This window comes from Muntiacus reevesi, chromosome 2 (assembly GCF_963930625.1).
Source record: "Muntiacus reevesi chromosome 2, mMunRee1.1, whole genome shotgun sequence".
NCBI classification, from domain to species: domain Eukaryota; kingdom Metazoa; phylum Chordata; class Mammalia; order Artiodactyla; family Cervidae; genus Muntiacus; species Muntiacus reevesi.
Genome location: NC_089250.1, coordinates 142,431,085 through 142,456,478, shown reverse-complemented (window position 1 = coordinate 142,456,478; position 25,394 = coordinate 142,431,085). Strand labels below are relative to the sequence as shown.

Below are 25,394 nucleotides of genomic sequence, written 5' to 3'. Positions count from 1 at the left end.
GAACTGATTCAAATGTATTCTTTTTAATGACTGAGTAACAGTCATGCTCAGTCATTTGCAAGACCATGGATTGTTGTCCAATAGGCTTTTGTGTCCATGGAATTTTCCAGGCAAGAAAACTGGAGTGGGTTGCCCTTTTCTGCTCCAGGGTAATCTTCCTGACCCAGGGATCAAAAAAACTCTTGCATGTCCTGCACTGGCAGGTGAATTCTTTACTACTGTACTACCTGGGCAGCCCGAGTTTTAAAGCTTTTTTTTTTCTTTTGATACTTAGGCCTAATTCCATCTGGAATATGTTTTTATTTTTAGATGTAAACTAAAACTCTGATCTTATAATTTTCTTCATATAGTTCCTGCACATTGGGATAAATTTGGGATCTTGCAGGTTTGCTACAGATGTGAATGTCATTATATCCACTATGTTTTTTAATTAGTTGTTTTTAGTATTTAGGAATGCTATAGGTTTCATATGTTAATTTTTAAAGTCATTATCATGTTAAATTTCATCTCTGGTTTTCAGTTATTTTCTGTAGTTTATTTTTGTTTTGTTTGTTTTAGTCACTAAGTTGTGTCCAACTCTTTGTGACCCCATGGACTGTAGCCCACCAGGCTCCTATGTCCATAGGATTTTCCAGACAAGAATACTGGAGTGGATTGCCATTTCCTTTTCCAGGGGATCTTCCTGACCCAAGGATTGAACCCACGTCTCCTGTGTCTCATGCATTGCAGGCAGATTCTTTACCCACTGAGCCACTGAACTTTTCTATAGACCATTGTATTGCTTACAAATTATGATCAATTTGTTTCTTTCTTTCTAATAGCTAAGAGCTTTTGTTTTGAGTTTCTTTGTGCTTTTTGTCTATTTTTTTTTTAACTAGTTAGGATCTCCAGTTCAGTTCAGTTCAGTTGCTCAGTCCTGTCCGACTCTTTGCGACCCCATGAATCGCAGCACACCAGGCCTCCCTGTCCATTACCAACTCCCGGAGTTTACTCAAACTCATGCCCATCGAGTCAGTGATGCCATCCAGCCATCTCATCCTCTGTCGTCCCCTTCTCCTCCTGCCCCCAATCCTTCCCAGGGTCTTTTCCAATGAGTCAACTCTTCTCATGAGGTGGCCAAAGTATTGGAGTTTCAGTTGCAGCATCAGTCCTTCCAATGAACACCCAGGACTGATCTCCTTCAGGATGGACTGGTTGGATCTCCTTGCAGTCCAAGGGACTCTCAAGAGTCTTCTCCAATACCACAGTTCAAAAGCATGAATTTTTCGGTGCTCAGCTTTCTTCACAGTCCAACTCTCACATCCATACATGACCCCTGGAAAAACCATAGCCTTGACCTGACGAACCTTTGTTGGCAAAGTATTGTCTCTGCATTTTAATATGCTATCTAGGTTGTCATAACTTTCCTTCCAAGGAGTAACTGTCTTTTAATTTTATGGCTGCAATCACCATCTGCAGTGATTTTGGAGCCCAAAAAAATGAAGTCTGACAATGTTTCCACCGTCTCCCCATCTATTTCCCATGAAGTGATGGGACCAGATGCCATGATCTTAGTTTTCTGAATGTTAAGCTTTAAGTCAACTTTTTCACTCTCCTCTTTCATTTTCATCAAGAGGCTTTTTAGTTCCTCTTCACTTTCTGCCATAAGGGTGGTGTCATTTGTATATATGAGGTTATTGATATTTCTCCCAGCAATCTTGATTCCAGCTTGTGCTTCTTCCAGCCTAGCATTTCTCATGATATACTCTGCATAGAAGTTAAATAAGCAGGGTGACAATATGCAGCCTTGACGTACTCCTTTTCCTATTTGGAATCAGTCTGTTATTCCATGTCCAGTTCTAACTGTTGCTTCCTGACCTGCATACAGGTTTCTCAAGAGGCAGGTCAGGTAGTCTGGTATTCCCATCTCTTTCAGAATTTTCCACAGTTTATTGTGATCCACACAGTTGAAGGCTTTGGCGTAGTCAATAAAGCAGAAATAGATGTTTTTCTGGAACTCTCTTGCTTTTTCGATGATTCAGAGGATATTGGCAATTTGATCTCTGGTTCCTCGGTCTTTTCTAAAACCAGCTTGAACATCTGGAAGTTCATGGTTCACGTATTGCTGAAGCCTGGCTCGGAGAATTTTGAGCATTACTTTACTAGCATGTGAGATGAATGCAATTGTGCGGTAGTTTGAGCATTCTTTGGGATTGCCTTTCTTAGGGATTGGAATGAAAACTGACCTTTTCCAGTCCTGCGACCACTGCTGAGTTTTCCAAATTTGCTGGCATATTGAGGGCAGCACTTTCACAGCATCATCTTTTAGGATTTGAAATAGCTCAACTGGAATTCCATCACATCTACTAGCTTTGTTTGTAGTGATGCTTTCTAAGGCCCACTTGACTTCACATTCCATAATGTCTGGCTCTAGGTGAGTGATCACACCATTGTGATTATCTGGGTCATGAAGATCTTTTTTGTACAGTTCTTCTGTGTATGCTTGTCACCTCTTCTTAATATCTTCTGCTTCTGTTAGGTCCATACCATTTCTGTCCTTTATCAAACCCATCTTTGCCCGAAATGTTCCCTTGATATCTCTAATTTTCTTGAAGAGATCTCTAGTCTTTCCCATTCTGTTGTTTTCCTCTATTTCTTTGCATTGATTGCTGAGGAAGGCTTTCTTATTTCCCCTGGCTATTCCTTGGAATTCTGCATTCAAATGGGAATATCTTTCCTTTTCTCCTTTGATTTTTGCTTCTCTTCTTTTCACAGCTATTTGTAATGCCTCCTCAGACAAGCATTTTGCCTTTTTGCATTTCTTTTCCTTGGGGATGGTCTTGATCCCTGTCTCCTGTACAATGGCACGAACCTCTGTCTATAGTTCATCAGGCTCTCTATCAAATCTAGTCCCTTAAATCTATTTCTCACTTCCACTGTATAGTCATAAGGGATTTGATTTAGGTCATACCTGAACAGTCTAGTGGTTTTCCCTACTTTCTTCAGTTTAAGTCTGAATTTGGCAATCAGGAGTTCATGATCTGAGCCACAGTCAGGTCCTGGTCTTGTTTTTGCTGTCTGTATAGAGCTTCTCCATCTTTGGCTGCAAAGAATATAATCAATCTGATTTCAGTGTTGCCCATCTGGTGATGTCCATGTGTAGAGTCTTCTCTTGTGTTGTTGGAAAAGGGTGTTTGCTATGACCAGTGTATTCTCTTGGCAAAACTCTATTAGCTTTTACCCTGCTTCATTCCATATTCCAAGGCCAAATTTGCCTGTTATTCCAGGTGTTTCTTGACTTCCTACTTTTGCATTCCAGTCCCCATAATGAACAGGACATCTTTTTTGGGTTTTAGTTCTAAAAGGTCCTGTAGGTCTTCATAGAACCATTCAACTTCAGCTTCTTCAGCGTTACTGGTTGGGGCATAGGCTTGGATTACCGTGATATTGAATGGTTTGCCTTTGAAACAAACAGAGATCATTCTGTCGTTTTTGAGATTGCATCCAAGTACTGCATTTCGGACTCTCTTGTTGACCATGATGGCTACTCCATTTCTTCTAAGGGATTCCTGCCCACAGTAGTAGATATAATGGTCATCTGAGTTAAATTCACCCCTTCCAGTCCATTTAGTTCGCTGATTCCTAGAATGTCGACATTCACTTTTGCCATCTCCTGTTTGACCACTTCCAATTTGCCTTGATTCATGGACCTAACATTCCAGGTTCCTATGCAACAGTGCTCTTTACAGCATCAGACCTTGCTACTATCACCAGTCCCATCCACAACTGGGTGTTGTTTTTGCTTTGGCTCCGTCCCTTCATTCTTTCTGGAGGTATTTCTCCTCTGATCTCCAGTAGCATATTGGGCACCTAATGACCTGGGGAATTCCTCTTTCAGTATCCTATAATTTTGCCTTCTCATACTGTTCATGGGGTTCTCAAGGCAAGAATACTGAAATGGTTTGCCATTCCCTTCTCCAGTGGACCACATTCTGTCAGACCCTCTCCACCATGACCCTACCGTCTTGGGTGGCCCCACACAACATGGCTTAGTTTCATTGAGTTAGACAGGACTGTGGTCCTGTGATCAGATTAATTTCAGTATGCTGTTAAATAGTGAGGGTGATGGAATATATCCTTGTTTTTTCTTGACTTGAGTGGGAATGACTTAATTTTCACCATACAGTATGATATTTTTTCTGGGTTTTTGGTAGATAGCCTTTATCAGGTTAAGAAGATTTTCTTATCTCTGTTAAAGAGTTGTTTTATTATTTCAAACTTATTTTTATTTTTTTATTTGGCTTATCAAAGAGTAGAGTTTAATGTCTTTGAATAAATAAGCCAGATCAAAGAAATTTTGTCATGATCAAAGGATAATGAATGATTATCTTTTGGGGAAGTCATTTGGAAAAGGTTGAAATGACAAAACTTTCTACTAAATATAGGAATATTTAAGATATTTGTTTTTAAATGTTGAGGAAATGCCATTTGATGAACTTTATCTACTTATTTTTGGTGCCATATCCTTTCAGCATTTGCATTTAGTCAGACATGTAATTTTATACCTCAGACTAGGTTTTCATATAAGTAAATAAGCATTATTTATTTTAATTATTTTCCCTTTGTATAAATATTAGACAAGTATAAAGTTCATATTTCTTTAATAAAATGTATGTATGAAAAATCACCAGTAATTTAGCCTGTGTATGGAGTATTCTTTCTTTTTGGTCTTTTAAGCTTGCTTTTGTATTCCTCTTCAGTTGTTTTTCTTTTTTAGAAAAGATTTTTATTGGAGTATAATTGATTATTATTTTTGAATATTACTTTTTAAGTAATGGAAAGTGTCAAATTTTATCTAACTCTTTTTGTATCCATTGAGATGATCATGTGATTTCTCTCTTTTAGCACATTAAGATTGTGTATTACATGAGCAATTTTTTTTACATTGAATCATCTTTCTATTTATAGGATAAACCCTATCTAGATGGGAAATTTTTTTAATACATTGCTAGCTTCTGTTTGCTAATACTTTAAGATTTTTGTTTCTATATTCATAAAGGAAATGATTCTACGATTTTATTTTCTTGTTCTATTCTTTACCGCATTTAGGATCACAGTTATACCATCATAAAATGATTTGAGTAGTTTTTGTTCTTTATTCTTTGAAAAAATGTATCCTTTTACCACAATTTAACATAGGGATTATTTGTTCTTTAAAGGTTTTGTGTTAAACTGGTTTGTAGAGAGCTTCTGGTCTGGTCTTGAGAGAATAGTTTGTATTGGACTGAACTTCCCATCAAAAACAATTCAAAAAGGTGGTCAAACAATAAAATAACCTCTCAAAGGCATTGGAGTATAATCAACACAGAGACTTGAGGGGATAGGATATGAAAAAAGGGAAGTCTATGAAGTGAACTCCCTATCACTATCATCCCTAAATTTCTCCCTAAGGACATTTTCCAGATTATCACCTAGAGAAATAGAGTTAAAACAGAAACAGCATTCTTTGGGGCTGGGGAAATAGAATATGGGGCTGCCAAAGTAGTTGTGGTATTAATGGGCAAAATCCCAGAGAAAAGCAAACCACAAAGAAGGAACCCAAAAATATGATACAAATTCTCCACAAGTGACTGGCCAACTCCTCAGTTATAATGTATAAGTGGTGAGATGACTAGAAATGAAGCAAAAAACCATAGTTGAGAGGCTGAACAACTACACAAAGATTTCAGCAGCCACATAAAATATTAGACAAACAGATTAGAGCTCAAGTTCCATCAATGGGCAGGAGATATGCCTGGTTGAGAGTCTCAGTTGAGACTCTGAAAGCCTGATCAGTTCAGTTCAGTCGCTCACTTGTGTCTGACTCTTTGCAACTGCATGGACTGCAGGCTTCCCTGTCCATCATCAACTCCCAGAGCTTGGTCAAACTCATGTCCATCGAGTCGATGATGCCATCCAACCGTCTCATCCTCTGTCATCCCCTTCTCCTCATGCTTTCAGTCTTTCCCAGCATCAGGGTCTTTTCCAATGGCTTATACCCTGGGAGTAATGACGACACCCTTGAAGTAAGAACAGTCAGTATCTTAGGGGTAAGGGTTAATCCAAAAAGACCAAACCTACCAAAGCCTTAAGCTAAACTTTAATAGGATCAAGATGATCTGCTGGTATTCTCTGTTCTTTCCAGAAGCAAACATAACTGTCGTTGGAAAATGACAAATTGTCCATAGCCTTTACAGTTTTTAATTTGCAATGTCCAATATCCACTTGAAAATTATGAAGCAAGCCAAAAAATAGAACTAAATTGTCTGAAGCTAAGAGAGAAGAAACACACTCACAGACATGTGCATGTGTACACTTATGTGATTCTGGCATTTGTGTTATCAGACAGGGAACTTGAAATAATTCTGATCAGTATGTTCAAGAAAGTATAGAAAATATGAATAAAGGTTAAAGACAGGATTTTAACAAAAAATTGGAACCCATTTTACAAAAATCAAATGGACAATCTGCAAGTGCAAAGGTATCTGAAATTAAGAACTCTTTGGATGTGTGTAACAGACAAGATATAGCAAAAAAAAAAAAAAAAGGATTAGTTAACTTATGGACAAGTTAATAGGAAATATCCAAAATGAAGCACAGGAAAAAATAAAAAGAATGCTGAAAGTGAGTACATGGAACATGTGGGATACAGTCAACTTTTACTGTTGACTTTTTTCCTGGAGTACCAAAATAAGAGGAGAGAATGCAACAGAAGCAATTTTTTGAAAACATAATGACCAAGAAAATGCCACAAATGGAAGAAACTCACCTGTTTAAAAAGTTAGAATTAATATCTGACGCAGCAGTTCTTCTTAGAGTTATATATTCCAAAGAACTGATAATAGGTATTTTTTAAATTGCAAACAGGTATTCTTAAAAGCAAGTACTTTTCCATGAATGTTCATAACAGCAATATTTACAAAAGCCAAAAGATAGAAGAAGTCTACCTTTTGAATATATAAATAAAATGTGGTATATCTATTCAATGGAATAAGTACTGGTACATGGCACGACATGGATAAACTTTGAAAACATTATGCTAAGTGAAAGAAGCCAATCACAAAGGACCACATATCAACTGGTTCCATTTATATGGAATGCCCAGAATATGTATATCTATAGGAACAGAAAGATTAGTGGTTCCTAGGGGCTGGTGGGAGAGGAGAATGAGGATTGACTGCCTAATGGATATGGGGTTTCGTTTTCAGGTGAAAATGTTTTGGAACTAGATACTGAAGATGGTTGTACAACATTATGACTGGGCTAAATGCCACTGAATTATGAACTTTAAAATGGTTAATTTTATGTTACACAATTTTGGCTCAATTGAAAAGCATTTATAGAAGAAGCTCAGCAAATTGTTATAAGGATACATACAAAGAAAACCACACCTAGATAAATCATAGTTGTACTGAGAAAAAACAGAATTAGCCATTGAAAGAAATCTCATTTCATTATCTTCTATCTTCTATAGTTTGTGTTGAGAAGTCAAATGTAAGTAATATGATCACTCTTTTGAAGGTGAAGTGTTTTTGTTTTTGTTTTTGTTTTTGGGCTGCTTTTAAAATTTTTTCTTGATTCATATCTCACACCAGAAATGTTGATTAAATAGATTACAGAAAGATAAAACCAAGCTTTAGAAGAAAAGTGTATTCCCATGACCTTCAAGTAGACAAAGATTTCTTAAGATATAAAAATCATTAACTCTGATAAAAAGATTGATTAACTGAACTTCTTTTCAATGAACAATCTCTTTTCATTAAATTTTTTAAAAGACACCATTCAGTTCAGTCAGTTCACTCAGTCAGTCATGTCCAAATCATTATGACCCCATGGACTGCAGCACGCCAGTGGAAAGGCCACTCACAAACTGAGAGAAGGTATTGGCCATATAGTTACAACAGAAGGTTTGCATACAGGATATGTAAAATGTGCCAGCTAGTCAGTAAGAAAAGACAAGAGATTAGATCTTAGAAAGAGCAAAAGATACAAACAGGGTCTTCACAAAATGTCCTGTTTCATGTATGGAATATTCCTCTGAGATTTCTGATGTAAGTTGTAGCCTCCAGTCCTCGTTCTTGAGGCCTGTGCTTAATTCAGGTTCTCTTGATTCTACTCACCATTCTGATTTTGAATCCCTATTTATTTCTATTTAGAGATTTTTCTTCATTTCAGAAAAGATTAGCTTATATTCGTTGCTTTATTTGCACAGCATTTCTATATGTTTAATATTGGAAGGGGGATTCCTAGTATCCACTCAGTCATGTGTGTTTACTTAGAAGTCCAAATTCCATTTTTATGAAGTCAGTTTAAATTAGAATGGGTGATACAGCTTGGATTGTTTCTGGATTCATAACTATATTACTGCAAATCATTGTGGGCACAGTCAGTTAAAAGTTCACAGAGAAGGAAGATATTTAGAATAGGAAGAGAGAAATAGAGGGATCTATCTAGAGGTTTATACAACCATTGGAAACCAGTGTTGGCAAACTAGTGCCAACTTTCTTTGCTGGTTGACCATATTTTGAGTGCTTGATTTTTGTCACTAGGGACCTAGTGGGGCTTTGTTTATGTGTTTTGTATAAGCAAAGTACCTAATAATTTCAGTGATCCAGTGATTTCTCAAGGATTTGAATCTAGTCACAAATTATATCACCTGGGATGCTGATTAAAAATGTGGGTTCAAGAGCTCCACCCAGAGTGAGGGAATCTACATTTAGCATGCTTTCTACAATGGAGTGTGAATTGTGTGTATTGGAGTGTGAATATCATTACAGATAGGTACCAGAGATGTGTATGTTAATTAACCCTACAAGTGGTGGTTGTGTATCAACTGTGGGAAATATGACAGATAATGCTTTAATCCAAGAGAGTAATTGATAGATTTTTAGCTGTGGAGAATTTTAATTGCTTAGAGCATCAGGGATTGTCAACTTATAGACTATAGGCCAAATACACCCCATCATGGGATTTTGTTTGGCCACCTGGTTTTACAAAATGTTATTTGTATTTGTAAATGGCTGGAAAAAATCAAAGAAGAAAAATACTTGTCACATGTGAAAATTCTATGAAATTTAAATTTTAGTGTCCATAAATAGTTTTATTGGAATATGGCTGCTTCTGCATTATGATAGCAGTTACAGTGTTGCAATAGAGACCATATAGCCCCCAAGACCTAAATTACTGATTATCTGTGTCTTTCAAGAAGAGGTCTGTAGACACCTGGGCAAGGCTATAGGCTTTCACCATACTGTGCAGGCCAATCAATCTCTTGATAACCCCAAGGCTGTTTCCACTTCTCTACCTCCCCCAGTAACCCCCCTACACACACAGAGAGACACACACACGTACATTCTCTCTCTCTCACTCACACACACGTACACCCTGACTGAATGTCCAGTGGTAAAGCCCTGGACTGTCTTGTTCACTGTGAAAGAAGAAAGCAAAACTGTCCTCTTCTCACTCAGAAAGATTCTGTAAGTTTACCTGTGAAGTATTCCGTGATCTTTGGGAAATCTGTTCTGGAAATATCAGTAACTCTCATTATATTAATTCAACCCTTACCAACACTTGGTGCCACTTAGAAGAACTGATTTTAGCCCCAGGAAAACATAAAAATGTCTTAAAAGTTCTTAAAAGGGGAAATCCATTTACGACAAGCTAAAGGTTAATGGATTCATTATTCAACCTCAGATTGTATTGTATCAACTAAATCATCTGTTACAACAAAGAGAAGAGTGTTTTTAAACTTGATAAGAGAATAGGACTTCCTGAAGCTTTCCCAAATATTTAATAAGATTAAAGATAGATTTTGGAGAAAATAAAATAAAGCAGAAAAGAAAACTAAGGGGCTTTGCTTTGTTTTATGTATATAGAGGGCGAGATAATCTATGAATTATTGAGTGCATTTTTTTTCACAGCTTCTCTTAACCTTCTTTCTGGTCACTTTTCTGTCCAATAGCAAAATGATACAAATAAATAAATGAGGAAGTAAGAGTAAACAGAAAACAGAGTTAGAAGAATAATAAAGCAATGGAAAAGATTAACACTCTAATGTATATCAATGACTTTATTCTCTTGTTAGAGATAAACCACAGATTTGATTTTCTGGTTTCAAATAGTCAAAAAAAAAGCAGAAACTATAATTTAGTGTTCATGAGTCAAAACCTAAACTAATTTTTCTTAAAAAAAAAATCATTTTCCTGATACTAAACCTTGAGATAAACATTCCTGGTAGGTCCTCATAAAAAGTCTTACTATGTGATGACATGAATGCTCTTTTATGCATGCACACACACTTACATGTACATAAATAATATAGATGCTTTTTGTCTATCCTATTCTTTCAAAAGCATGGATACAAAACCTACATTAATATAAAGGCATGGTATAGGGTCTGAGGCAGTACAAGATAGTAATTTCTTGATCTCATAAATAAATGAAGCTGTGGAAAATCAAATTCAAATAGGAAACTTAGATGAGATGTTTGGACAAGTTATTTTGTTTTGCTTTCTTCATGTGTTGAATATATTCCTATGTGCGTCTGTTGGAAAATACCATGTTAAAGTGTTATTTTTTCAGTCATGTCTGACTCTTTGCAACCCCCACAAACTGTACTCCACCTCTGTCCACAGAATTTGCCAGGCAAGAATACTGGAGTGGGTTGCCATTTTCTTCTCCAGGGGATCTTCCCAACCCAGGGATTGAACCCAGGTCTCCTGAATTGCAGGCAAATCCTTTACTGTCTGAGCCACCAGGGAAGCCATACGCAAACACAACTTCATTAATACCAACTGAAAATGTAGTAGTCTCACACATACTGAGGGGACACCACATGGTATAATTTCTCTCTGTGTCAATGAGGAGACCTTGAGCTTTGGATATTGAAAAAGCCTTAGAAGTCATCTTAGTTTCAAAAATGGCAAATGTATGGCATATGTGCCTATGTTCTTTATTCTCAGTACCATGGCAGACATTACTAATTGATCACATTAATACACAGATGGATAATATAAAGTGGCAATAAGGCTATTTCTCAACAAAACCCTTAATACAAGTGTTGTATCAAAAGATCAGTGCTGGCTGGGCTTCCATGGTGGTCAAGTGGTTAAGAATCAGACCGCCAGTGCAGAACACATGGCCCTGGTCCAGGAAGATTCCTCAAGCAAATAAGTCTGTCCACCACAATTACTGAACCATGTTCTAGAGCCTGTATTCTTCAGTAAGAGAAGCCACCATAATGAGAAGACCATGCACCACAACTGGAGAGTAGCCCCACTTGCTGCAACTACAGAAAGCCTGTATGCAGCAACCAAGACCCAGCACAGTGAAAAATAAATTTTAAAAACTCAGTGCTGGCATGCCTTATATGAATAAGAAGGCTTTTAATGGATTTCTGGTTTTAGTCCCAACTTGTAAAGAGCTTGGAAGTTGTTACTCTCACTCACTGAACTAGAAGAAACTGAACAATTTGATAATGAATGAATTTTCTTAGGTCCATCAGAGAATTAAGATTGCAGGGCAAATCACCACCAAGAAATCTGGATAGAGATGTGAATCCAGAGAATCATCACCAAAATGTGCTTATCTAGAACAGAAAATTGTTATTGTTGTTGTTTAGTCACTAAGTCATGTCTGACTCTTTTGTGACCCCATGGACTGTAGCCAACCAGGCTACATTACAATAAAATTCCCTCCACCATTCTAGCAGAATGTCCCCTTTCAAATAGAGAAGCTAATGTACAGAGCAGTTCAACAGCTGGCATACAGGGGCTGGTATCATCGAATGAACAGGAAAGAAGGGTTATTGACTGGAGAAAGAGAAGAGGTGGGAGATGATAGAGCTAAAGGATCATCAGCAATAGAAGATGGAGGGCAAGCTACAATTTCAATGCCTGACAGTGATGGCACGGGCTCTGGTTCTATCTAACCTCTTAAATAAAAGATCCAGTAATGTCTAGGTAGCATCCTATGGGTGTCCCCATTGGCTCAGTGGTAAAGAATCCACTTGCAAAGCCAACCACCAGTAGCACCCTGTGTAGGATGCCTCATTTAAACAACAAACAAAACAAAAATACAACCCCAATCATCAGCAGACAGGATTACCACCTCACTCTGCCTTGCCCATCAGAGGAAAAACAAACAAATAGACAACAACAAAAAAAAACTCAGCACAAATTTCACCCTGTATGAAGTTTTCACAAACCACTGGACCAACCTTAGACAGGCAGAAACCAAAAGGAAGAAAGAAGTCAACCTTGAAGCATGGGAAAAGGAGACCTCAAACACAGTAAGTTAAAAGAAAATAATGAAAAAGCAGAGAAATACAATGAAGGAACAAACTAGAAACACAGAAGTCCAAATGAATGAAGAAGAAATAGGCAAACTACCTGAAAAAGAATTCAGAATAAGGTAGTAAAGATGATCAAAAACCTTGAAGACAAAATGGAGAAAATGCAAGAATCAGTTAACAAAGACCTAGAAGAATTAAAGAAGAAACATACAGAGACAAACAAAACAATTACTGAAATTAAAAATACTCTAGAAAGAATCGGTAGCAGAATATCTGACACAGAAGGACGAATCAGTGAACTGGAAGATGAAATGGTGAATAACTTCTAAAGAGCAGAATAAAGTAACAAGAATGAAAAGAATTGAGGATAGTCTCAGAGACCTCTGTGACCATATCAAATGCACCAACATTTGAATTATAGGGATCCCAGAAGAAGAAGAGAAAAAGAAAGGGTATGAGAAAATCTTTGAAGAGATTATAGTTGAAAATTTCCCCAACATGGAAAAGGAAATAGTCAATCAAGTCCAAGAGGCACAAAGAATCTCATACAGGATAAACCCAAGGAGAAACGCACCAAAACATATACTAATCAAACTAACAAAGACTAAACAGAAAGAAAGAATATTAAAAGCAACATAAATATAAGGGAAACCCCCATATACTTAACAGCTGATTTTTCAGCAGAAATTCTGCAGGCCAGAAGGAATGGCAATATATATTTAAAGTACTGAAAGGGGGAAATCTACAATCAAGATTACTGTACCTGGCAAGGATCTTTTTCAAAATTAATGGAGAAATAAAAAGCTTTTCAGACAAGTGGAAGTTAAGAGAATTCATTACCACCAAACCAGCTTTACAACAAATGTTAAAAGGACTTACACAGTCAAGAAACACAAGAGAAGAAAAATCTACAAAATCAACCCCAAACAATTAAGAAAATGGCAATAGGAACATATATATCAATAATTACTTTAAATGTAAGTAGATTAAATGCTCCAACCAAAAGACACAGACTGGCTGAATGGATACAAAAACAAGACCCATGTATATGCTATCTATAAGAGACCCAATTCAGACCTAAAGACACATATAGACTGAAAGTGAGAGGATGGAAAAATATATTCCATGCAAATGTGAAGCAAAAGAAAACTGGAGTAGCAATCCTCATATCAGGCAAAATAAACCTTAAAACAAAGAAGATTACTAGAGATAGGAAGAACACTACATAATGATCATGGGATCAATCAAGAGGAAGACATAACAATTATAAATATCTATGCACCCAATCTAAGAGCACCTCAATACATAAGACAAACACTAATAGACACAAATGGAGAAATTGAGAGTAACACAATAACAGTAATAGACTTTAACACCTCACTCACATCAATGGACAGATCATCACAACAAAATTATAAGGAATCACAAGTCTTAAATGATACATTAGATGAGATGGATCTCATTGATATCTTCAGGACATTCCACCTAAATGCAGGATAAACCTTCTTCTCAAGTGTATATGGAACATTCTCCAGGATAGATCACATCCTGTGTCACAAATCAATCTTCACTAAATTTAAGAAAACTGAAATCATAACAAGCATCTTCTCCAACCACAATGCTATGAGACTAGATATCATTTACAGGAAAAAAACTGTAAGAAACACAAACACATAGAGATTAAATAACCAACAGGTTACTGTAGAAATGAAAAGGGAAATCAAACAAATTCTAGAAACAAATGATAATGAAAACACAACAACTTAAAACTTATGGGATGCAGCAAAAGCAGTTCTAAGTGGGAAATAAGTATATAGCAATAAAATACTACCTCAAGAAACAAGGAGAACATCAAATAGACAACCTAACTTTATACCTAAAACAACTGGAAAAAGAAGAACAAAAAACCCCCAAAATTAGTAGAAGGAAAAAAAATCATAAATATCTGAGCACAAATAAATGAAAAAGAAATGAAAGAAGCAATAGTAAAGATTAATAAAACTAAAAGCTGGTTCTTTGAGAAGATAAACAAAATTGACAAATTTTAGCCAGACTCATCAATAAAAAAAAGATAGAAGAATCAAATCAACAAAATTAGAAATGAAAAAGGAGAGGTTACAACAGAATGCAGAAATACAAAGGATTATAAGAGACTATTATGAACAACAATATGGCAATAAAATGGATAACCTAGAAGAAATGGACAGATTCTTAGAGAAGTTCAACCTTCCAAAACTGAACCAGGAAGAAGTAGAAATTATGAACAATCCAATTACAAGAACTGAAATTGAAGCTGTGATCAAAAATCTCCGAAAAAACAAAAGCCCAGGACCAGATGACTTCACAGGAGAATGCTGTCAAACATTTAGAGAAGAGCTAATGCTTATCCTTCTAAAACTCTCAAGAAATTGCAAAGGAAGGAATACTTCCAAACTCATTCTATGAAACCATCATCACCTTGATACCAAACCATACAAAGAAAACACAAAAAAAGAAAACTACAGGCTGATATCACTGATGAACATAGATGCAAAATTCCTCAACAAAATTTTAGCAAACAGAATTCAGCAACACATCAAAAATCTCATATACCATGATCAAGTTGGGCTAATTCCAGAGATACAAGGATTCTTCAGTATACACAAATCAATGTGACACACCATATTAACAAGAATTCTTCAATATATGCAAATCAAGCAATGGGATACACCATATTAACAAATTGAAAGATAAAAACCATATGATAATCTCAATAGATGCAGAAAAAGTCTTTGACAAAATTCAGCACCCACTTATGATTAAAACTCTTCAAAAAATGGGCATAGAAAGAACCTACCTTGACACAGTAAAGCCCATATATGATAAGCCCACAGCAAACAATATTCTCAATGGTGAAAAACTGAAAGCATTCTCCCTAAGATCTGAAATAAGACAAGGGTGTCCACTTTCACCACTAGTATTCAACATAATTCTGGAAGTCCTAGCTACAGCAATCAAAGAAGAAAAAGAAATAAAAGGAATCCAGATCAGAGAAGTAAAGTTCTCACTGTTTGCAGATGACATGATACTGTACATGCTGCTGCTGCTAAGTCACTTCAGTCGTGTCCGACTCTCTGCGACCCCATAGACAGCAGCCCACCAGGCGCCCCCATCCCTGGGATTCTCCAGGCAAGAACACTGGAGTGGGTTGCCATTTCCTTCTCCAATGCATGAAAGTGAAAAGTGAAAGTGAAGTTGCCCAGTCATGGCTGACTCTTAGTGACCCCATGGACTGCAGCCCACCAGGTTCCTCCATCCATGGGATTTTCCAGGCAAGAGTACTGGAGTGGGGTGCCATTGCCTTCTCCAGATACTGTACATAGAAAACCCTAAAGATAGTATCAGAAAATTAGTAGAACTAATCAGTGAATTTAGCAAAGTTGCAGGGTACAAAATCAATACACAGAAATCACTTGCATTGCTATATACTAACAATGAAAAATCAGAAAGAGAAATTAAGGAATCAATCCCACTCACCATTGCAACAAAATGAATTAAAAATCAAGGAATAAACTTACATAAGGAGACAAAAGAACAGAAAATCATAAGACACTAATTAATGAAATCAAAGATGACATAAACAGATGGAGAGATATTCCATGTTCCTGGGTAGGAAGAATTAATATTTTTGAAAATAACTCTACTACCAAATGCAACCTACAGATTCAATGCAATCCCTATCAAATTACCAATGACATTTTTCACAGAACTAGAACAAAAAGTTTCACAATTCATATGGAAACACAAAAGACCCCAAATAGCCAAAGCAGTCTTGAAGAGAAGAATGGAGCTGGAAAAATCAACATTCCTGACTTCAGATAATACTACAAAGCTACAGTCATCAAGACAGTATGGTACTGGCACAAAAACAGAAATATAGACCAATGGAACAAGATAGAAAGCCCAGAAATAAACCCATGCACCTATGGGTACTTTATTTTTGACAAAGGATGCAAAAATATACAATGGGGGAAAGACAGCCTCTTGAATAAATGGTGCTAGGAAAACTGGACAGCTACATATAAAAGAATGAAATTAGAACACTTACTAACACCATACACAAAGATAAACTCAAAATGGATTAAAGACCGAAATGTAAGACCAGAAACGATAAAACTCTTAGAGGAAAACATAGGCAGAACACTTGATGACATAAATCAAAGCAAGATTGTCTATGACCCGCCTACTACAGTAACAGAAATAAAAACAAAAGTAAACAAGTGGGACCTGATTAAACTTAAAAGCTTTTGCACAGAAAAGGAAGCTATAAGCAAGGTGAAGAGACAGCCCTCAGAATGGGAGAAAATAATAGCAAATGAAACAACTGACAAAGGATTCATTTCCAAAATATATAAGCAGCTCATACAACTCAAGACCAGAAAAACAAACAACCCAATCAAAAAGTGGGAAAAAGACCTAAACAGAAATTTCTCCAAAGAAGACATATACATGGCTAACAAACACATGAAAAGATGCTCAATATCACTCATTACCAGAGAAACGCAAATCAAAGCTACAATGAAATATCACCTCACACCAGTTATAATGGCCATCATCAAAAACCCTACAAACGATAAATGCTGGAGAGGGTGTGAAGAAAAGGGAATGCTCTTGCACTGTTGGTGGGAATGTAAATTGATACAGCCACTATGGAAGATGGTATGGAGATTCCTTACAAGAATAGGAATAAAATTACCATATGACCCAGCAATCCCACTCCTAGGCATATACCCTGAGGAAACCAAAATTGAAAAATACACATGTATCCCATTGTTCATTGCAGCACTATTTACAATAGCTAAAACATGGAAGCAACCTAGATGTCCATCAACAGATGAATGGATAAAGAAGTGGTGGTACATATATGCAATGCATATTACTCAGCCATAAAAAGGAACGCCTTTGAGTCCATTCTAATGAGCTGGATGAACCTATTATACAGAGTGAAGTAAGTCAGAAAGAGAAGGATAAATATCATATTGTAATGCATATATATGGAATCTAGAAAAATGGTACTGAAGAATTTATTTACAGGGCAGCAATGGAGAAATAGACATGGAGAATAGACTTATGGACCTGGGGAGAGGGGAGAGAGGGTGAGATGTGTGGAAAGAGTAACATCGAAACTTACACTACCATATGTAAAATAGATAACCAATAGGAATTTGCTGTATGGCTAATTCAGGGGCTCTGTATCAACCTAGAGGGGTGGGATGGGGAGGAAGAAAGGAGGGTTCAAAAGGGAGGGAATGTATGTATACCTATGGCTAATTCATGTTGAGGTTTGACAGAAAACAACAAAATTCTGTAAAGCAATTATCCTTCAATAAAAAAAAAGAATGATGGAGTATACACACTTTTCCTTATTCCTCTAAGTACCGAGGGAAAAAAACCTATGTATTATTTATAAAACAAACATGAAAAAACTCTGAAAAGTGAAGAGAGTAAGATAGACTGGGAACTAGGGAACAATATAGTGGTGAGCTGACTGGTTTAGGTTTTTTTTTCCCTCTTATAGCCCAGATTGGTTCTAGAAAAGCTGGCAACCCAGAAGCACCAACAGATCAAACAAAAAATGCACCAACAAAAGCCTGCTCTCTCTAGCTAAAGGATCAGGAAAGGAACAAGCTAGCAAAACAGAAAACTTTTAGACAGTAACCACTCTACTCTAGTCACACAACCACAGGGGAAAAAAGTGCAGTACCATCCTCACCCCTACCCCTGCCAGCAAAAGCCAAGCAGGAAGCCAAGACTGTTACCCCGGACGGGCTATAATACAGTGTCTCAATGCCTCCATCAGTGAACACCTAGTGGAGAATGCCAGGGCTTTTCATTACTGCTAGGTTGTAACAAAGATCCTCCTCACCATCCCCACTCATTGTTACTGGAGACCAAATGGAGAGCTGGGATTCCCACACTCAGCTGTTAGCAATGAGGTGCCTCTTCCCCCTCCTTGGGGTGCTATCAGAGAATACCTAGTGGAGAGTTAGGACTTTTACCACCACCCAGCAGTAATACGACTTCTCCCCACTCTTGTGAGTGGATGCCATGTGGGAAGAAGTAACAAGGCACTCCTACCCTTGAATTCAGGCTAGTATATTAATGGAAGCCTAATGGGGAGCTGGAACTCTTACACCCACACACCAATAAGGAAGTTCCCTAATCCCTGACAAGTGGGGAGCCTAGACTTCTACCCATACCAGACAGTAACAAGGCAGTATTCCTTCCTTATCCTTTCTGAGTGGTGTCATAGGAGGCCAACCAAAACAAAAGATTTAAGACCCAGAGTCCTATGATGCAATACCCAAAATGACTAGATATCATGTGAAAATCACTTGTTATACCAAGAACCAGAGGATTATCAACTTGAATGAGAAAAAGCAATCAATAGATGCCAACATCAAGATAACAGAGATGTTCAAAATACAAGCCTGTTAAAGCAGCTGTCCTAAAAATATTTCAATAAACAATTACAAATATTCTTGAAACAAATATTAAAAAATAGAAAGATAGCAGATAAGTAGGAAGTCTCAACAAAGAAATAAATGAAGAAAAACCAAATTGAAATTTTAGAATTGAAAGTACAAAAAATGAAATAAAAAACTCAGTGGATAGGCTCAACAACAGAATGAAGGAAAAAGATGAAAAACAATCAGTGAATTTAAAGATACAATAACAGAAATTACCCAATCTTAACAACAGAAGAAAAAATAGACTGGGTTAAAAAATAAAAATGAACAAGAGTCTCAGAGATCTATAGGACCAAAAGATTTACCAAAAGATTTAACATTTATGTTGTTGAAACCCCAGAATGAAAGCTAGTGAGACTAAAAAAATACCTAAAGAAATAATGGCTAAAACTTGCTATAACTGGGCAAAAGATGTAAACCTTTAAATTTAATAAGCTGTGTAAACCCCAGATACAGTCAAAGAAATCCATACCAAGATACACCATATTCAAACAGCTGAACGCTAAAGACTGAAAAATCTTGAAGCCAGTGAGAGAAATGGCACCTTTCTCAGTCGCTTCAGTCATGTCCAACTCTTTGTGACCCTATGGACTGTAGCTACCAGGTTCGTCTAAGGGATTCTCCAGATAGCACTGAAGTGAACTGCCATGCTCTCCTCCAGGGGATATTCCCAACCCAGGGAGCAAACCTGTGTCTCTGTGTCTCCTGCACTGGCAGGTGGGTTCTTTACCACTAGCATCACCTGGGAAGATTGGCATTTTACTTATAGGTAAAAAAAAAAAAGGAAAGAGGAAAAAATTTAAACGATGGCAGATTTTTTTAATCAGAAATAATGAGGCCTGAAGAAAGTGGCACAGTTTTTAAGGGCTGAAGTAAAGAATTGTCTACCTATTCTGTATCCAGCAAAAGTACTTTTGGGAACGAAAGGGGAATCAAGACTTTTTCAAATGATGGGAGACTAAGAGTTTGTTGAGAAAGACCTACCTAAAAGAACGGCTAAGTTTTCTTAAAAAAAAAAGGAATGATAAAAGATGGAAACTTGGAGCATCAAGTAGGAAAAAAGATAAAAAGGCAAAGGGTGAATAAATACAATAGATTTTCTTTCTCCTCTTGAGTTTTCTAAACTATGTTTGATGGCTGAGACAAAAATATCAGTCTATTGTGATTGTCAGTGTTGTAAAAATATAGGAATAATGCCCTTACCTTTTGCAGAGGCAATTGATATATACTATCTAAAAAAGTTGAATATAGTAAAAGCAAAAACATGAATCCATTAAAAAAAATTTATAAAAAGCATTTTAAGGAACTAGTGTCTGATATATAACATATTATATAATGTCACTCTAAAATTATTGATATTAGTATTTTTATTATTCCTGTGTGTATGTATACATGTATATGTATGTATATACAGATTCAAACGAGTTCTTAGAGTTCTCTGGGTTAGTCTTTTTATTTTCATAACATGGGCCATTTCTCTCAAAGGACAACCTTTTTATTATACACTGTTGAGCAAACAGATTGGTGTAATGGAGCTTTGTAGTAACGAATATGTATGCACTAGGAAATATAACATTGTTTTCTTATAAATAAACCCCCAAATCTCAGTGCCTTAACAATTAGACATTTGTTTCTAATGTCACATTCAATGCTGAGGTACCTGGTGGATGGCCTTTTATGTGATTTTTCAGGACCCTGATTTTGTCCATCATGTGATTTCTCCTTGGAGACTCTTCCATTCATCTGACAATGGAGTAAAGAATATATAAGGAAGGACATGGCTTTTTAATTTCTTCTCAGAAGTGACACACATCTCCAGCTACTTTAGCCTAAGGTGACACATCACTTCTGCTCACAATACTTTGACCTATTAGTCTGATGGGCACCCCTTTTGTGATCTAGGCAGAGGTATAATAGGTTCTGGCTAGGCTGCTGCTTCTTGTACACAGCTCTGCACTGTAGAAGGGGAGCACAAAATTTGGGTGGTCAATAAATTATCTCTACCCTCTCTAGAGGAGCAAGCCTAGGTAAATGTGGGGCTCACCTCAGGTGCCATGCCTTTTTCAAGGATCAAAGCTTGAGCTGGCTGCTGTCTGATCAGAGTTGTTAGGTATTTTGTGTTAAATTTTTAGTTGTCTCTGACTGAAGGGTAATTCTAATCTATTCCATGCTGACTGGAACAGGAAATACTACTTGGTTTTAACCCAGCATTTCTTAAACTTATTTTTGACAATGGAGCCCCTTTTCTTCGTATAACAATTACTGATAAAAAATACTCTGAAAAACACTCTTGCAAGAAAAAGAGTAAAGTTATACCATCTCCATTCCTTTACTTATCTCCCCAGGTTTTTGCTTTTGTTATTGTTTTGCTTGTGCTTTTATTTGTTGTATTTGTTTTATTTTCTTGAGAAATTTGAGTTTAACTCAGTATTGTTTAAGTGTTCAGGATAGTTGAAATAGACAAGACTAAAGGAAGTCGAAAAGCAGCAACTTGATTACAGATAGATGAAGTAAGCACCGTAGTCTTCATAGCCCTCACACTTGGCAGAGCAGAGTAGAGAGGGAAGGTTTTGCTATCTGTTGCCTAGTACCTACTTGGTCTCTGGTTTCCTAGTTACTATATTTCTTTTCTTTTTTTGTTGCACAGGATCTTCATTACTCTGCTTGGGCTTTCTCTGGCTATGGACGAGTGGGGGCCCCTTTTGATTGTGATGCGTGGGCTTCTCGTTTACCTGGCTTCTCTTGTTGCAGACATGTGCTCTGAGGCACAAAGGCTTCAATAGTTGTGGCACATGAGCTTAATTGTTCCAAGGCATGCGGAATCTTCCTGGACTAGGGATCAAACTCATGTCCCCTTCATTGGCAGGCAGATTTTATCCACTGTACCACTAGAGAAGTCCCTACTACATCTCTTTGAGCCACAGGTTATAATCTGCAAAACAGTGAGCATTCAGGAGGTTAAATGAGACACCATATGTAAAGAAGCTAGCAAAAAAAAAAAAAAAAGAACTTAATACATATATGGCTCCTCCCTTCGTCATTCTCCTTTCTATGTTTTCCTAGTTGGTAATGCACTAATTATAGTCAAGTTAGTTGTTCTATTCAGTTACAATGGCAATTATATGAAAAGAGGTCAGGGAAAGATTGTGGTAACTCTATAAGCTCCCAGTTTACAAACACTGAATGAAATAAATACTGCACATAGATGGTTAGATTCTAGTAACTTAGATCCTGCCATTTCTATTATTGATGACCCACAGTTAAACTGACCAGTAAGCTAATGACTTAAGCTTCAAGTCCTTCACTTGCATCGATTCCTAGGAATGCTGGGAGTTGCTCAGAATTGTAGGATGTTCTAGGTGGTGAGGGGGAAGCATTGCTGTGTAAACATTTCTGATAGATTGCATAAAGATCGCTCAGAAAAAGAGAGATTTGAAAGAAGTTTTTGGGAGTTTGTTGTGATTTATTTTGTCATTCTAAATAAATATTTACTTTTGTACCTAATTTTGTGTTTTGTGCTTCTGATTTCCTTTTCTTAAAGAGGGTCCCACAAACTGTTTACATTTCAGACTCAAAACACACAGATACACCCCTGCTCATACTTTTGGTGCCATCACGTGCCACTACTCTGAAAATCCCCAGAGTCGCCCCCTCAGGGCACTCTGCAGATGGCTTTCCCATCCCTCTCCTTCCCTGCTCCCCTGGAGCTCTCCTTAGCACTGCTAGGATCAAGGGCCAGCTGTCTGAGTCCCTGCCAAGACAAAGTGTCTCTCCACATGCATTGTGTTCACTGGGGAGAATGATCAGGGCTCGAAGCTCAGGACCCAAAATGTACACGAAGTTAGGAGAGAGAAAAGTTCAAGAACATTAGGCCTTTGTGATTGTGCTCAAGACTCAGGCCCACTCTTTTGGTGAATTGTGGGTTAGATTATACAGACACCAAGCTTTCATTAAATATATCTTTTGAGTACCCATTATGTGCCTGATGGATTGCCCACCACCTTGACTGGTACTTGTATAATTTTTCAATAATAACATTTTACCAAACTCTGAAATTCCTGTACCACAACCCTTTAGTCAGTTGGGTGACTCCTTTATAGATAATATAAGAACTGGTTGAAGAAAGCCAAAAGACACCTACATTTCATAGGACCTTTCTTTCCCTAACAGCATTTATTTCATCCAAGCTTTACTTCTCAAAGTAGTTCTGAACACAAGATAATAACGTTGACCCATAGCAAAGAAGATCAAGAATAACGCAGCCTCAGAAAGCAAACCAAAGGTAAATATGAGAATGTGCTCAGTAGGAACCCAGAGGGAGGCCCTTGGAGGAGGGGCAGATAACAATTTATAAAGCTTTGGAGTGACTAGCAGCAGCCTCTCCAGTGTTTGACTTCAAGGTGTCAGAATAGCTTTTATAGGTCAGTAGGGTTGTTCTAGTGATTATCCAAAGTCTCTCCGATTCAGTGGGGAAGGGCCCAGTTTTATGGCTTTACCTGCCCAGGCAGGAGGCAGGGTGTTAGAACTGTGAGTAGACAGCCCCTCCTCCCTGAAAGCAGCAGGCAGCAAAATAGGTCCGGAAATTCCTGAGCTTTGGAAAGCCAGCACTAATGCAATTACCTGAAATAAAAGAAGAGGTCAGATAATAAGGGGCAAAGGTTTTTCCTTTTAAAGTAAAGAGCCAGGTAAACAAAACCAGCTGCCCCTGGAGCCAAAAAGCTCTCCTCATTAAATGTTTTAAGAGGCTAATGGGCATAAGTGGCTAATTGGAGTACAATCCTGAAGACTAAATCTAGGGGCCTAGAGAAGGGGGAAGGAGACTCAAGGTTAAGCAAAGAAGAAAGGAGATGAGACCTGCTCCTGGCAGAGGATTCCTATCTGGCCAGAATGGAATGGAAATAAAAGTAAGATGATTTCGTCTAGAGTCTCTAATATTTGTTTGGATCTCTGTGATACCGACTTCTTGAGAATCTCAGCTAGGACAATTTTATGTTTATATGCTAGTGGAATAGGATCTGGAGTAAGTTTTTAAAATAACTAATTATGGGAAATTTTATGTATATTTACTATGGAAAGTCTGAAAGGGCACAAGTCAAAATGTTAACAATGAGTTTCTCTAGGTGTTGGACTTTCCAGTGATTTTTCATTTTCATATTTTAATTTTATGTGCATTTACTATTTTGTCTATAATGAGCACTTGTTTCTTTTATAATAAACCGATAAAGGGCAGACTTTTAAATAAGATGAAAAGCATTAAAATAAAAATAAAATTTAGAACAAAAGAGAGCAAGAGGGTTGGTGAATGAATTGGTAAGTAGTTCCATTTACTTTGTATACTCTGTCATCTTTGCTCCCTTCCCAGGTGTGTGCTTGGCATGAGCTGCCGATCTGGAGGCCAGCAGAGGAAGGAATGATGGTTGCTGGTACTGAGCCAGACAGGCTATTTGTCCACACACAATGGTTTCAAGCCCATTGTGTTTGTAGTAATAGTTCACATAAAGGGTATTTCTGCACAGCCTCTTCTCGCTTCAGCTTTTAGTTGAATAGTTCAGCCATTTGTGGTGTGATCCTAAGAGATGCTGAGATTTCAAGAGAGTTTAGGGGAGGACTATGAGTTATCTAAAATTATCAATCTAAGCATTTCTAGAACCAACCATTCTGCCAGGTTTATGTGGAAGATGCCAAAGCACATCTTACTGGCAAATTCCCTCCCTCTCTCTTTCCCTGCCTTTCCTCTCTGATTTTGTTTGGTACTCTGGTGCCTTTGTAGCCATTACTAAGCTAGTTAACTCTTGAGAAGAAACCTTGGCAGCTCAGACAGAGGAAAGAACAGAGAGTTGCCCCCCATCACTGGACAGTCAGTTGGAATCCAGTCCCACTTCCACTTACCCAGTCTTGGTTAGAAATCACCATCTTTTCCATTTTTAACAACTTATTCTTTCCAAGTGGTTGTCATAGGCTCTTATGTCCAAATCTAACTGATACATTGAGCCCTTTACCATAGGCAGCCGCTATCAGAGAACCAAATATCTGTAATAGGCAAGAGTTTTTCAAATAACTACAAACTGCTGACACTGAGTGTTTTCTAAGAAGCTTCACGTAGATGAAGTGCAGCAAGCTAATTGTCCCGGGGTACCCAAGAAAAAGGCTCAGGTGTTTATCAACTCATACCTATGGTTCATTTGTCTCCTCTCTTAAAAAGGAATGCTCAATTCTGCAGTACCAAAGTTCTTATTGGCAAATAGATGGGGAAACGGTGGCTGACTTTATTTTGGGGGGCTCCAAAATCACTGCAGATGGTGATTGCAGTCATGAAATTAAAAGACACTTACTCCTTGGAAGGAAAGTTATGACCAACCTAGACAGCATATTAAAAAGCAGAGACATTGCTTTGTCAACAAAAGTCCATCTAGCCAAGGCTATGGTTTTTCCAGTAGTCATGTATGGATGTGAGAGTTGGACTATAAAGAAAGCTGAGCAGTGAAGAATTGATGCTTTTGAACTGTGGTGTTGGAGAAGACTCTTGAGAGTCCCTTGGACTGCAAGGAGATCCAACCAGTCCATCCTAAAGGAGA

General features: G+C 37.4%; 1 protein-coding gene and 1 pseudogene across 1 annotated transcript in view; one reads left to right on the top strand and one right to left on the bottom strand.

Moving 5' to 3' along the window:
• Positions 1 to 25,394, top strand: part of HPSE2 (heparanase 2 (inactive)) — a 663,548-nt gene that overhangs the window by 477,919 nt on the left and 160,235 nt on the right. The gene's annotated exons all lie outside the window — the stretch shown is intronic.
• LOC136159026 (craniofacial development protein 2-like) lies at positions 2,956 to 24,732 on the bottom strand (annotated as a pseudogene).